This window comes from Silurus aristotelis, assembly GCF_946808225.1.
Source record: "Silurus aristotelis genome assembly, chromosome: 28".
NCBI lineage: Eukaryota > Metazoa > Chordata > Actinopteri > Siluriformes > Siluridae > Silurus > Silurus aristotelis.
The window spans coordinates 16,316,293-16,329,275 of record NC_139601.1 but is presented as its reverse complement, the minus strand read 5'-3'; the positions used below and the strand labels follow the sequence as shown (position 1 = coordinate 16,329,275).

Sequence of the window (12,983 nt, the reverse complement as noted above, 5' to 3'; positions counted from 1 at the left end):
AGCAGCCATGACCCACAAGATTTCAGACAGAGGAATAAAAAGAATATCAGAAGAGTTGTCCAAGAGCCAAGGACCACTTCTGGAGAGCTTCAGAAATATCAGGAATTAGCAGGTACAATTGTTTCAAACAATAAGTGATGCACTGAACCTCCATGTCCTGTGTGCACGCTCACCACGCAAGACTCCACTGCTGAAGATAAAGCATGTTGAAGCTCGTTTACAGTATGCTGCACAACATGTGGAGAATAAAGTCTGGTCAGATGAGACCAAAATTTTGCTTTTTAGATGCCATAATACACACCATGTTTAGAGGACAAATGGCACTGCACATCACCCCAAAAACACCATACCAACAGTGAAGTTTGGAGTTGAGAACATCATGGTGAGGGCTGTTTTTCAGCACTGGAACAAAAATCTGCTGCCATCTACCAGGATGATGGAGATGAGATGAGGGTGAACATTTCAGCAAGACGATGATCCCAAACTTGTAGTCGTCATTTACCCGCTGTATGTATGCAGTTTAGGTATTATCTTGAAGTCGAGCAGTTTTAGAAGTTGATTTGTGATGCTTATAACTTTACACCATCTTGTTATTCTGGATCACACAACCTTACAGTTGATTTAATACCAACCCAGAAGCCAGCGTACAGACGCTGAGTGAATGTGGTTTGGACTCTGTGAAAGGGCCTCATGGTGTCAGAGACTCTGTAGAAGGACAGAGTTCCTGCACTGTGATCCACATACACTCCTATTCTGGACAATGACGGAATCCTGAGATCAGTCTTGATGTTGTTGTGATAGAAAGCGAGAGACGACGAAGAACAGTACAGACTCCAGGACTGACTGTTGCGTCCGAACACGCACTCATCGTCTTGTCCTTTCCTGCTGATGTCTTTATATGAGACTGACAGGAAGACACCTCCATCACCGCTCCACTCCACCTCCCAGTAACAGCGTTCACACACACTCTCTTTACACAACACCTGAGCGATGTTCACAAATCTTTCTGGGTGATCTGAATACGTCAGCTTTCTCTGGCTGTGTCTCACCACTCTGTCCTTCTCAGACAGAATGAGGTTGCGTTTTCGGATCCAGAGTCAGATAACAGAAATCTAAAATAAAAGAAAAATCGGGTTTAATATACAAAATGAGACACAAATTTTCTTTTTCCAGATTTGATGGATGTACATTTCAGGAAATCTTCTCGGCTCTCCGGCATCGAATGTAAGATCGCCTGCTGAACTGCTGCAGCTGTGGAGAGAAATGGAAAGCCAATAGCATCATAAATTGTCTAAAAGTTGGAAGTTCAAGAAAAGTGTATTTAAATTCAGCTTGTGGAAGTCCGACTACAATAATAGTGATAAAAATGTTTGCACATGTAACACAACTTTTACAGCTATCAACTACAAAAATTCCAAATTCAAGGATAGCGAATTACTTTTAAAATAAGTATTTTGTCAGGACTCGGTCTAGTAAAGATGTCCATCCTCTCCAAGAGGAACAGCTTATCTTACCTTGTGGACGGATTTTGCCGAATTCCTCTGTACACAGTTCCGTTAATTTACTTTTCAGAATTTTAAGAGAATTCCTCACTTCAGGGAATGTTAGATTCCAATTGAACGTGATGTTGGACGTGTGGAAATTTGGTCTGTCTTGTAAGGGAGACTGACAGCCAGAAGCAAAAGTCTAGAAAACACAATATTAATTTAAACAACATGAATAAAGTAAAATAAGTCATTATTGAGCATTTGAACACAAACATCTCATCCAGATCCTTCGTTATCAAAACAGGAAATCTCAACATCTCAATGTTAATATAGTTGCTTTTTTTACGTCAAACATCAGAACTGACTATAATGGCCTTTTACACATTTTTTGCTCTAAAACCTGTATATACAGTTCAGCACTGATGGAGCCTTTCCAAATGTACAAGCTGCCCATTCCACAGTCACTAATACACTCCCATACCATCAGAGATGCGACTTTTTGAACTGATAAAAAAGCCAGATGATCCCTATCCTCTTTAGTCTGGAGGACATGTTATCCACAGTTTCCTAAATGACATTAAAACTTCGATTCATCTGACCACAATTTTCCACTTTGCCTCAGTACATTTTAAATGAGCTTCGGCCCAAAGAGGATGCCGACGTTTCTGAATCATGTTCACGCATGTCTTCTTCTTTGCATGATAACGATTTAACCTGCAGTTGTGGATGACACACCAAACTGTGTTCACAGACAATGATTTCTGGAGGTGTTAATGAGATTTCTTCAAATTCTCTGAAACGTTTGATCATATTATGAAATATAAATGATTAGATATTTAACTGTTTTGCAATTTTATGTTGAACATTATTCTGAAGTTGTTTAATAATTGTAGACAATCTTTTACAGATGGATGAAGCTCTGCCCATCTTTACTTCTGAGAGGCTGTGCCTCTCTAAAATAGATGATTGGTTTAAAATAGTGTATTTTAGAAGTAAAGATGGGCAGAGCTTCATCCATCTGTGAAAGATTGTCTACAAATGATTACATTTTAATAACATGCATCTTTTCCTGTCTTTTGTTTTGTCTTTTGTAGATCAGACAGTGTGTGTTACCTGGAGGAAATGGATGTGATCCTGTGTGTGTAAAATCTGCTCCAGTTTAGTGACTCTCCTCTGAAGATCAGCGATCTCCTGCTCCAGTTCCTCCAGGAGTCGTTCAGCTCGACTCAGTTCAGCCTCCTCCTGAGCTCTGATCATCTCCGTCACCTCCAAGTGCTTTTTTTCCATGGAGCTGATCAGCTCAGTGAAGATCCTCTCACTGTCCTCTACTGCTGTCTGTGCACTGAGCTGACACAAGAACATGAAGGTTCATTTATTTATTTAATCTCTCATTCCCTCTGTCACTGGGACTCTAAATAACTCCATGTTGTCCATGTTGTGTGTGTTTCTCAGAGCAGCTCCGTCTCTGCTCATTGCTCACCTTTATAGTGTTCACAGCCTGTTTCAGCTCCTGCACTTTCTTCTGCTTCTCCTGGATTCTCTGCTGGTATTTCATCTGCTCCTCCTTTACTTCACTCTAAGAAGAAATCATCAATATTGTTAAGATTATGAACTATGAACTTGGTGGGGGCATATTTAGGACAATTAAGGCATCATTAGGTATAAATTACCTTTTTTTATTATTCCCACCAATGTTTATGCAACCACATCATTATGATGTCTGGTAGCCAACAAGGTGACTGACAAAAAGACTGACACTTCTCAGATGTACTTTATAGCACAGTAAAATTATTTCTTCACATATCCCAGCGATGTTAGGAAGCTAGTGTCAGAGCACAGGGTTAGTCATGATGCAGCGCCTCTGGAGCACAGAGTGTTAAGGGCCTTGCTCAAGGACCCAAAGAGTGGCATCTTGGTGATTTTGTGGCTTAAGCCCCCAATCAGTAATCCAGAGCCTTAACCACTGAGTTACCACCTCCACTCTACTAAGACTGAGAATTAATAATTTGCTTTAATTTTTCTCTAATAATTCTTACATATCTTCAAGATAATTTGAAAGATAGTAAGAAAAAAATCACCTGAAGCACCATGGCCATGGGTGTCCTAGGATTAACCTGTTTTGGCTTAGTGTTTTGTTGTTGGTTACATTTTAAAAGTACACCAAAAAGTGCAGTTCAAATAATAATCATGAGCCTGGAGCTCAGCAAAAATTCCACTTGTCTTCATAGTCTTCCTCCTCACACTCACATGTCAGGGTTAAACAGGATGACCAGGATCTGAAGAAAGACTTTGACACCTTAACTTGGAAAGATCTGAATACTTTGCCCTGTTCCACCAACCCAACATCAATCACTCCCTGCTCTCTACAGTTAACTGCACATTGAAGCCCTTAGCAAGAGCTGCCAGACACTCCAGAAGCTGCTGCCACCCACTATGTCTCTAGTTGTGTCTCCCGGCTCCCCATGATGCAGCTGAATTGGCATGGCCAGAGGTGGAACGGTATCCCATTGCTATCAAGAAAACCCAGCTAGCTGGACACAAGTGAAGTAAAAAAGGATAAAAAGGGTAAAAAAGGAGGGTAAAAAAGGAGGTCCTTCACTGCATCTCCCGGACACCCAAAGATCACTTGTCACTCTATTCAATGTAGTTTGTTTCATCTTCAGCTCTGCACAACAGCTGAGGGAGTCTTGTTCGATGATAGGGACACATTCCAAAATGGAATGGTGGGCAGGTTTCAATCCGCAGTTCCAAGTCCTGGGGTCCCTGGTTGTTCTCATGGTGACCAGACTACTGCACATCAGAGACTGATTCAGTGTGGGGTTTTGGGAATTGCACTGGGAACTGGTAAAGATTAAAAGCCAGCTAGATCAAAAGGACCTAGCTAGTGTGCAAGTGTGGTTGTTTACATCTACCCATACTGGCTACCTGAAGTAGTAAAAAAAATTAAAATAATAATAATGGGTGCTCGACCCATGAAGGCAACTTAAAAAAAAACACTGTGATTAGAGCTTCCTGGTGGTCATGGTGCCCTAAGGTGAGGGTTTGCAAGTTTGTGTTCACTCTAAAAATCCATCATGGTATGTTGATTTGATGCACATTCAATGGCTGCTAGGATGGCTAGGTGTGGCTTGCCATTGAAATCGCTTACATTTTTACCGACTGGTCTGACCAGATTACAACCAACAGTAATAACACTTGATCATGCAACAAATTTTTAGGGAATTTTTATAAGTGAGTTTTTAATGAGTAAAAATGTTTTATTCCTACCTGTTTCTCACTTCTTTCCACTTCAGCGGTGACAGTTTTGTGCCCTTTGTGATTTTCCATCATACACATATAACAGATGCAGGTTTGATCAGTTCTGCAGTAGATCTCAGTCAGCTTGTTATGTTCAGAGCAGATTTTCTCATGTAGTTTTGCTGAGGCTTCAATTAACATATGATTTTTTAAAGCAGGAACTTCTAGATGAGGTTTCAGATGAGTTTCACAGAACGAAACCACACACACCAGACAGGCTTTGACAGCTTTGTGTTTTCTCCCGGTGCAGAAATCACACTCCACATCTCCAGGTCCGGCGTAACAGTGATCAGGTAAAGCATCTTGGAGTTCAGTTTTCTTGTTTAGTTTTTCCGCCACTTCAGTCAGCATGTTGTTGCTGCGTAGAACAGGCCTTGGAGTAAAAGTGTCTCTGCACTGAGGACAGCTGTAGATGCTCTTCTGATCCTCCTGATCCCAGCAGCCATTAATACACACCTTACAGAAACTGTGACCACACGGAACAGTCACCGGATCCTTCAGGAGATCCAGACACACTGGACAGATGAACTGATCCTGATATACTGAAATTCTGGCCTCTGCCATTTTCACTCTGAGTTAGAGAGAGGAGAATGCAGAGACCAGTTTCGTTTTTGGTGAATAACTTGAATTTATAGTGCTACAGAGAAAATGGGTGGAGCTAGAAAGTGTCGGGATGTTTTACCAACCTCCGTGATGGTAACTTTAACTTGAGGTTTAGTATAAATTCATAGATAAACTGGTGTATGTTTAAAAATACCCTTAAACTTGCCCTTAAATAAAAGGTAAGTCAAGGTACACACTCTGAAATAGCTAGAAAGTAAATAAAAGGCAGGTGAAAAATGGCGTGGCGAGTCTTTTTGAAGAGCGCAAAACAGTTTTCAGACGGTTTTCAGACGGTTAACTGAGGGCGAGCAACTTTTGGGAAACTAAAACAAAAATGAAAGGGTTTTTAGATGAAAACACCATTTTGAAATGTATAAGTGTAGATGTGTCCTGAGGCATACTTTAGCACAATTATGGCTAATCGTCCATGGCTCAATTCACTTGCTCATGCAGATGGTTAAAATTTTTATTAGTCTCAGGTAGACTTTGGGTTTTGAGATTTTAATTGTAAAACTCTGGGCTGTGGAACCATTTTATCCCAACTTTAATTTTTATCTAAGGAGTGTCTTGGTGTTTAGTGGAATCTGAATTGCAGAGCAAGGTGTGTTAAAGTAGAACTAAAATTTAATTATGAAGGTGAACAGCATTCCCAGAATGGCATAACCCATGAGGTTGCAAACATTTGCTTTATTTAAAGCAGTCAGGCAAAGTTCAAAAAAGTAAAGTAAAAATTGCAAACTGAATGTACAATACAAAACCAAATAATCATACAGTCCCTGACAAAAGTCTTGTCGCTTATCTATTTTGTAGAAACACGTGCTATTAACCTGACTTTTAATGAATCAATTGGTGTTAGAAATAGCTCATATAAAAAGCTAAAACACTCCCAAATGATGTTTAATGCACTGAAATAAATTAGTTTCACTGAAAAAAGATTTATAATTTTATAAAGACAGAAAGGTCAAATTTTGGCAAGACAAAAGTTTTGTCGCCTATACAGAACAAATTGAACAAATTTACTGCAAATACAAAAATCTGTCAGCAAATTAAGTAGTGGTGCTGTGAGATCCAAATTTAATATCTTGTATGACTTCCATGAGCTTGAAGGACTGCATCCATGCGGTTTGGCAAGGATTCATACAATTTAGGAATCAGGAATAGCAAAGAAAGCATTCTTGCATGCCTCCCAGAGTTCATCAATATTATTTGGTTTCGTCTTCCATGCTTCCTCTTTCATCCTTCCCCACATATGCTCAATGATGTTCATGTCTGGTGACTGGGCTGGCCAATCATGGAGCATCTTGATCTTCTTCGCCTTGAGGAACTCTGATGTGGAGATGGAATTATGCGATGGAGCACCATCCTGCTGCAGAATTTGGCCTCTTTTATTGTTGGGAATATAAGAGGTAGCTAAGATTTCTTGGTATTTAGACTATTGATGTTGCCTTCCACCCTGCAGATCTCTCGCACACCCCCATACTGGATGTAACCCCAGACCATGATTTTTCCGCCACCAAACTTCACTGTTTTTTTGGGTGAATCTCGGATCCATGTGAGGCTCCAGTAGGTCTCCTGCAATATTTGCACTGACTGTGGTGTAATTCAACAGAAGATTCATCTGAAAAATCCAACTTCTGCCACTTTTCCAGCGTCCATCCTTTTAGCACGCTGTGGGCCTTGGCAAATGCCACACGGTTTTTTAATTGTCTTTTGTTTAGTGCTGGCTTCTGGGCACTGATTCGACCATGGAGGCCATTTCGAGACAGAATCCGACAAACTGTTCTGGTTGACACAGGGACTTCAGGTGACCAGGTCTCGTGGAGCTCTGCTGCAGTGGAAAATGGGCTGGCCTTGAATTTTCAAGCCAACAAACGGTTCTCTTGAGCAGTTGTCTTGCGAGGTCTGCCTGACCTGGGCATGTCAAAAATGTCTCCAGTCTTTTGAAATCTTTTTTTCTCCTCTGTACTTGACGCTGAGACACATTGAAGGTGTCTGTCACATCAGCAGTGGATCTGGTCTTTAGCCTCTTGATAATGAAAACTTTAGTCTCAGGGTGAATCTTAGGCATGTTTGCAGAGGTCTAGTTGCAGTTGATGTGAAGGTCTAGTGTACTGGGTTTTTTTTATACACACCTGAGACCTAACTGATCCATTATTAGTCACAAGTGAAGCTCATATGACAAGGCGACAACACTTATGTCTTTGCAAAAATTGACTCAATGGGCTTTACCAAGCTGTGAATATTAGAATACTTTTTGACAGTTTCGTTTTGCATTAAAACTTTATTGTAAAAGCTGTTGGGATTAAAATGAGCCAATTCTTGTAAAAAAAAAAAAAATAAAAAATAAAATCTTGATTAGAAATATATTTCAGCGGCACTTAAGGTCAGTTTGTACACAAGCGACAAGACTTTTGTCAGGGACTGTATATCAGGTATAAAAGGTTTCCTCTTTTACTTCTGTTGACTGTTTCCTTATTGCAGGAACCTGTTTTGACATTTAGCTACTATTGGGATAAACCCCAGGTCAGAGCTGAGGTCTTGGTGCTTGCACTGATCACACTGTATGTTGTCCTTAAACAAAGGTATCATTCATCACTCCCCCTCTAACTCTCTTTCTATTTTATTTGGTATTACTGATGAGCAATGGTATGAGTAATGATTCGTTCATTTTGACTCAGGTGACTCAGAAGAACGAGTCGTCTCAAAGAGTGAGTCAATAATTTTCTACTAGATGCTAGACGAGCAAACCATCACAGAATTTCCGTTGTTTATGTCCAGGAAACAGAATTGACTAGTTTATATCTCAATTCTTCTAGTCCAATTTTTTCTTTCTTTTGTCATGTGACTCCCATATACGCTATGCAGTTATATATACATATATAAATTATTAGAACTATAATCAAATTTGGTATGTGTAGACGTGTTGGGGATTTGCTTACTAAAAAAAATTACATTTTATTTCTGATCAAAGGAACAAACAAACAAAAAAAGATTTGTACATTTTGATGAACGAGATTAAATAATCCAAAGAAATCGTTCAAATGATCCGATCTTCCAATCACTGCTTGGTATAACAGGTGAGAATTGTGTGAACAATATTTTTACCAGAAGAGGGCAGAATTGGCCACTGAGGAGAATCTGTTCACTGTGGGGAGAATACATTTAAAATTCGTGTGGATGATTAGCAAGCGTTCCTGCATTCATACATCAAACTTACCACAATGTGTGCAAATTCTACCGGGTGCTCATGTAGTGGTTGGATATTATTTCACTTCTGATGAGTGAAGTTGTAAGAAAAGATACAAATGCTATTTCTGCTGGAAGATCCATGATGCAAGACTCATGGAAATGGCAGACTTTCTTTTCATTACTCTAAACAACATTACTGGCAAAGTAACAAGTTCTCCTGAGGACACAACTGCACAATTTATTTATAGATCTGTTATTCTAAATCACAAAATCGCGCTGTTGAAAATGGACAGACTGCAAACCCAGCATAAAGAGGCTGAGTGAATGTGGTTTGAACTCATGGTTTCAGAGACGCTGTAGAAGGACAGAGTTCCTGCACTGTGATCCACATACACTCCTATTCTGGATGATGATGGAACATTGAGATCAGTCTTAATGTTGTTGTGAAAGAAACTGAGAGAAGAAGAAGAAGAACACCACAGACTCCAGGACTGATTGCTGAGTCCAAACCTACATTCATCACCCCGTCCTTTCCTTCTGGTGTCTTTATATGAGACTGAAATGTCCACACCCACACCACCGCTCCACGCCACCTCCCAGTAACAGCGTCCACACACACTCTCCTCACACAACACCTGAGACCAGGAGTCAAATCTCTCTGGATGATCAGAGTTCTGCTGCTCTCTCACACTGTATCTCACTGCTCTGTTCTTCTCAGACAGAATGAGGTTACAATGTGCCGTGTTGGGATCCAGAGTCAGATAACAGGAATCTAAAATAAAAAAACATAATAAAGGGTAACGCAGATTTTTCACTATGTGATAAATAATTCAGCTTAAATGATTTATGCCTACATTTGAGGAAATCTTTTCTTCTTTTTGGCTCTGAGAGTAAAATCTGAACATCCTCAACTGTGAAGAAAGAAAGAAAACATTTCAGAAATATAGACAGATCAGAAACATAAGTCATGTGTTAGACATCAGCCTTGACACACCAGAGTTTGACCACAAACTCCTTCACCTCAGCAAAGGAATGAAGACTGACCCCTCGACATCACTCTGTCACAGTAAAGACCTCCATGTGTTTCTCCAACAGCTCCTCTTACCTTGTGCAGGGATTTTGGTGAATTCCTCCTCACAAAATTCCTCAAGTCTCTTCTTCAGGTCTGAGAGAGAATTCCTCACTCCATCAAATGAGAGATGTTGACGGGCAGCGATGCTGAATGTGTCAAAATTTGGTTTATCAAATGTAGGAGACTGACATCCAGAAGCTAAAGCCTACAGAAAGCACATTTTGAAACATTGCTAATTAAGCTACACCAGGGAAAAAACAATGGCACATTTTAGACCCAGGAGTCCAGCTAATGTATACAGTCTGTATAACGGTATATTCGGTCAAAGCCTAACAAGTGCAGAACAGCTGGTTCTGTATATCAGACAGTGTGTGTTACCTGGAGGAAATAGATGTGATCGTGTGTGTGTGAAAGCTGCTCCAGCTCAGTGACTCTCCTCTGAAGATCAGTGATCTCCTGCTTCAGTTCCTCCAGGAGTCGTTCAGCTCAACTCAGTTCAGATCCTCTCACTGTCCTCCACTGTTGTCTGTGCTCTGAGCTTATAGGACACACACACACACACACACACACACACACACACACACACACACACACACACACACACACACACACACACACACACACACACCTATCATTCCCTCTTTCACTGGGACTCTAAATGACTCCATGTTGTCCAATGTTGTGTGTGTTTCTAGGAGCAGCTCCGTCTCTGCTCACTGCTCACCTTTACAGCCTGTTTCAGCTCCTGCACCTTCTTCTGCTTCTCCTGGATTCTCTGCTGGGATTTCATCTGCTGCTTCTTTAACTCACTCTGAAAACACGTCAAAGTTATATTTAAGATAAAAGCTATTGTGTCACTTAGACTAATGAGGATGGGTTCCCCTTTTGAGTCTGGTTCCTCTCAAGGTTTCTTCCTCATAACATCTAAGAGAGTTTTTCCTTCACCACAGTCACAACGGCTGCTCATCAGGGATAAATGCACATCATTCACCTTCACTGTTAAATTCTGTAAAGCTGCTGTAAAGCTGAGACAATGTCTGTTGTAAAAAGCGCAATAGAAATAAACTTGACTTGTTCTTCCGCTCTTGAAACACTCAAAACATCTCAAATGCAGCATCACCGTATGTCAAACATGTGTCATGTCAGACGTCTCTGTGGCAGATTTGCTCACTTTCACACAGAATTTAATGTTGGTTTGTTCTAACTTGCTGTCTGTGATCAAATTTGACGTGGTAACCCAAGTGGGTCAGAATAGGACCAGTTACACCATCAGTCAGCAAACTTTATGATCGCACCTCGTATAGCAACAATACAACAATCCATAAAGTCAACCTTGGCAATGTCAAAGGAACAAAGTTTGTTGCTCATAGAAACGATCGAGGAAATATGTGGCACAGTGAAACTTTTTTCTTGCCAATTGTATGATTGTTTTTCCAGTCATCTTTTTACTTAATATATGTCATAAGCTGCTTAGAGTCAAAACTTTATTGTGTATTGTAACAGACTGTTTTCTGTACATATCTACAATAATTTCTTGAATGGTGGAACTTTGAGTTCTCTTTCTCTCCTTCACTACCTCACCCTGGGTGTTGGCTACATTATGGACCGGTTTGACCAGATTACCGATAACATGACTGAACAAGCATTCAGTGTTTCATTGAAAAATCATGAAAAATCATTAAGATGAGTCCATTTCAAATTACCTGTTTCTCAGCTCGTTCTCCTGAGGCCGTGACGACGTCGTGTCCTTTATGTTTATCCATCGTACACAAATAACAGATGGAGGTTTGATCAGTTCTGCAGTAAATCTCAATCATCTTGTTATGTTCGGAGCAGATTTTCTCTTCTAGCTTTGCTGAGGATGCAGTTAATGTGTGAGTCTTAAAAGCAGGAGAAACATAATGAGGTTTCAGATGAGTTTCACACAAAGAAGTCACACACACCAGACAGGATTTGACGGCTTTGTATTTTCTCCCGGTGCAGAAATCACACTCCACATCTCCAGGTCCGGCGTAAATGTGATCAGGAGAAGCAGTTTGGACTTCAGAATTCTTCTTCAGTTTCTCCACCACTTCAGCCAGCATGGTGTTTCTGTGTAGAACAAGCCTTGGAGTGAAAGTGCGTCTGCATTGAGGACAGCTGTAGACACCCTTCTGATCCTCCTGATCCCAGCAGCCATTAATACACACCTTACAGAAACTGTGTCCACATGGGACAGTCACCGGATCCTTCAGGAGATCCAGACACACTGAACAGATGAAGTGGTCCACAGAAAGCTGATCTACTGAAATACTGGCCTCCGCCATTTTCCTGAGCTCACACACCAAAAGCACAAACAGCACTCAGATCAGTTTTGGTTTCACTGGAATCTGTATGCATCGTTCCCTTTTGCATGTAGGTGAAAAAGTGGGAGGAGAAAAAGAGAGAGAAGAAAAGACATGATCATTTAATTTAAATGGATATTTTGTTGTTTCCAATGTCCTGTAATTTAATATACCATTGCGTTATTGTCATTTAATAAGTATTTAAGGTTTTTAATCTTTTAGGTTTAACATTCAGAGGCATATTTTCGCCTGTAATATATATATATTCTTGAAAGCCCACTTTTATAGAGGTCTTAGCACCAAGGGTCCTGAAGACCCGATATTTTTCATTTGCATTTTTTTTCCTCCATTTTTTTATTACGAAGGCCTTTTGAGTCAATCCGGAACTTTTTGTTTTTATAAAATAGATTTTTCAGTACACCTGAACTGTGTACTGACAAGAACACCTGACAGCCTGCTTCACTCCGTCATCAGGGGACCACCACGAGCGGGAACGGGATCATCACTGACGAACGTACAGCTATCTCTGAAACGTTTTCACTGTAATATATCCGTAATATTTTGACTAAAACAATATACCGAGCAAAAAACATCAGTCCAAAAAAAAACCCCAGCCACATTTGGAACAAAGTTGCAGCATGACCTTGAACATCTCCAGAAACACGTCATGAACTGGAACATATACAGCAATTCTTCTTTTATACCGATTCTAAACATTATGCTCCACCCATTTAGAATTTGGAAATAATTTGCATAACATGCAAAACTATTTTTCTTTTTTGTGGTCTAGTCCATGGATTTTCAGCCTTTACTGGAATTGGTGTAAAAGTTGTCACAATGGTCACAAAAGTCTAGGTGGTGGGATCCAAATGTTTCGAGACTTATTTTGTAACACGCCAACAGGTGGCAGCACAAGGCTGAACGCAGTCACAGGGAGCACCTACCTTCATAAGTCAGTGTGCCTAAAGTCGTCGTCCTGTGTACAGAGAGCTGAATATGCAGAAAAGTGTG

General features: G+C 40.4%; 1 long non-coding RNA gene and 2 pseudogenes across 3 annotated transcripts; all 3 read right to left on the bottom strand.

Annotated features, from left to right (window-relative positions):
- Positions 1–490: 490 nt before the first annotated feature.
- Positions 491–12,009, bottom strand: LOC310722109 (E3 ubiquitin/ISG15 ligase TRIM25-like; annotated as a pseudogene). The gene is made up of 6 exons (XR_014538304.1): positions 11,352–12,009; positions 2,968–3,063; positions 2,601–2,834; positions 1,515–1,686; positions 1,189–1,251; positions 491–1,112 (listed from the first exon to the last, which is right to left on the bottom strand). The product of XR_014538304.1 is annotated as an E3 ubiquitin/ISG15 ligase TRIM25-like (transcript).
- LOC310722237 lies at positions 6,060–7,324 on the bottom strand. The gene is made up of 2 exons (XR_014532322.1): positions 7,253–7,324; positions 6,060–6,379 (listed from the first exon to the last, which is right to left on the bottom strand). It is a non-coding gene; the product is annotated as an uncharacterized lncRNA (long non-coding RNA).
- On the bottom strand, positions 8,323–11,280 carry LOC310722251 (stonustoxin subunit beta-like; annotated as a pseudogene). The gene is made up of 5 exons (XR_014538305.1): positions 11,272–11,280; positions 10,373–10,459; positions 9,682–9,853; positions 9,431–9,487; positions 8,323–9,348 (listed from the first exon to the last, which is right to left on the bottom strand). The product of XR_014538305.1 is annotated as a stonustoxin subunit beta-like (transcript).
- Positions 12,010–12,983: the final 974 nt, after the last annotated feature.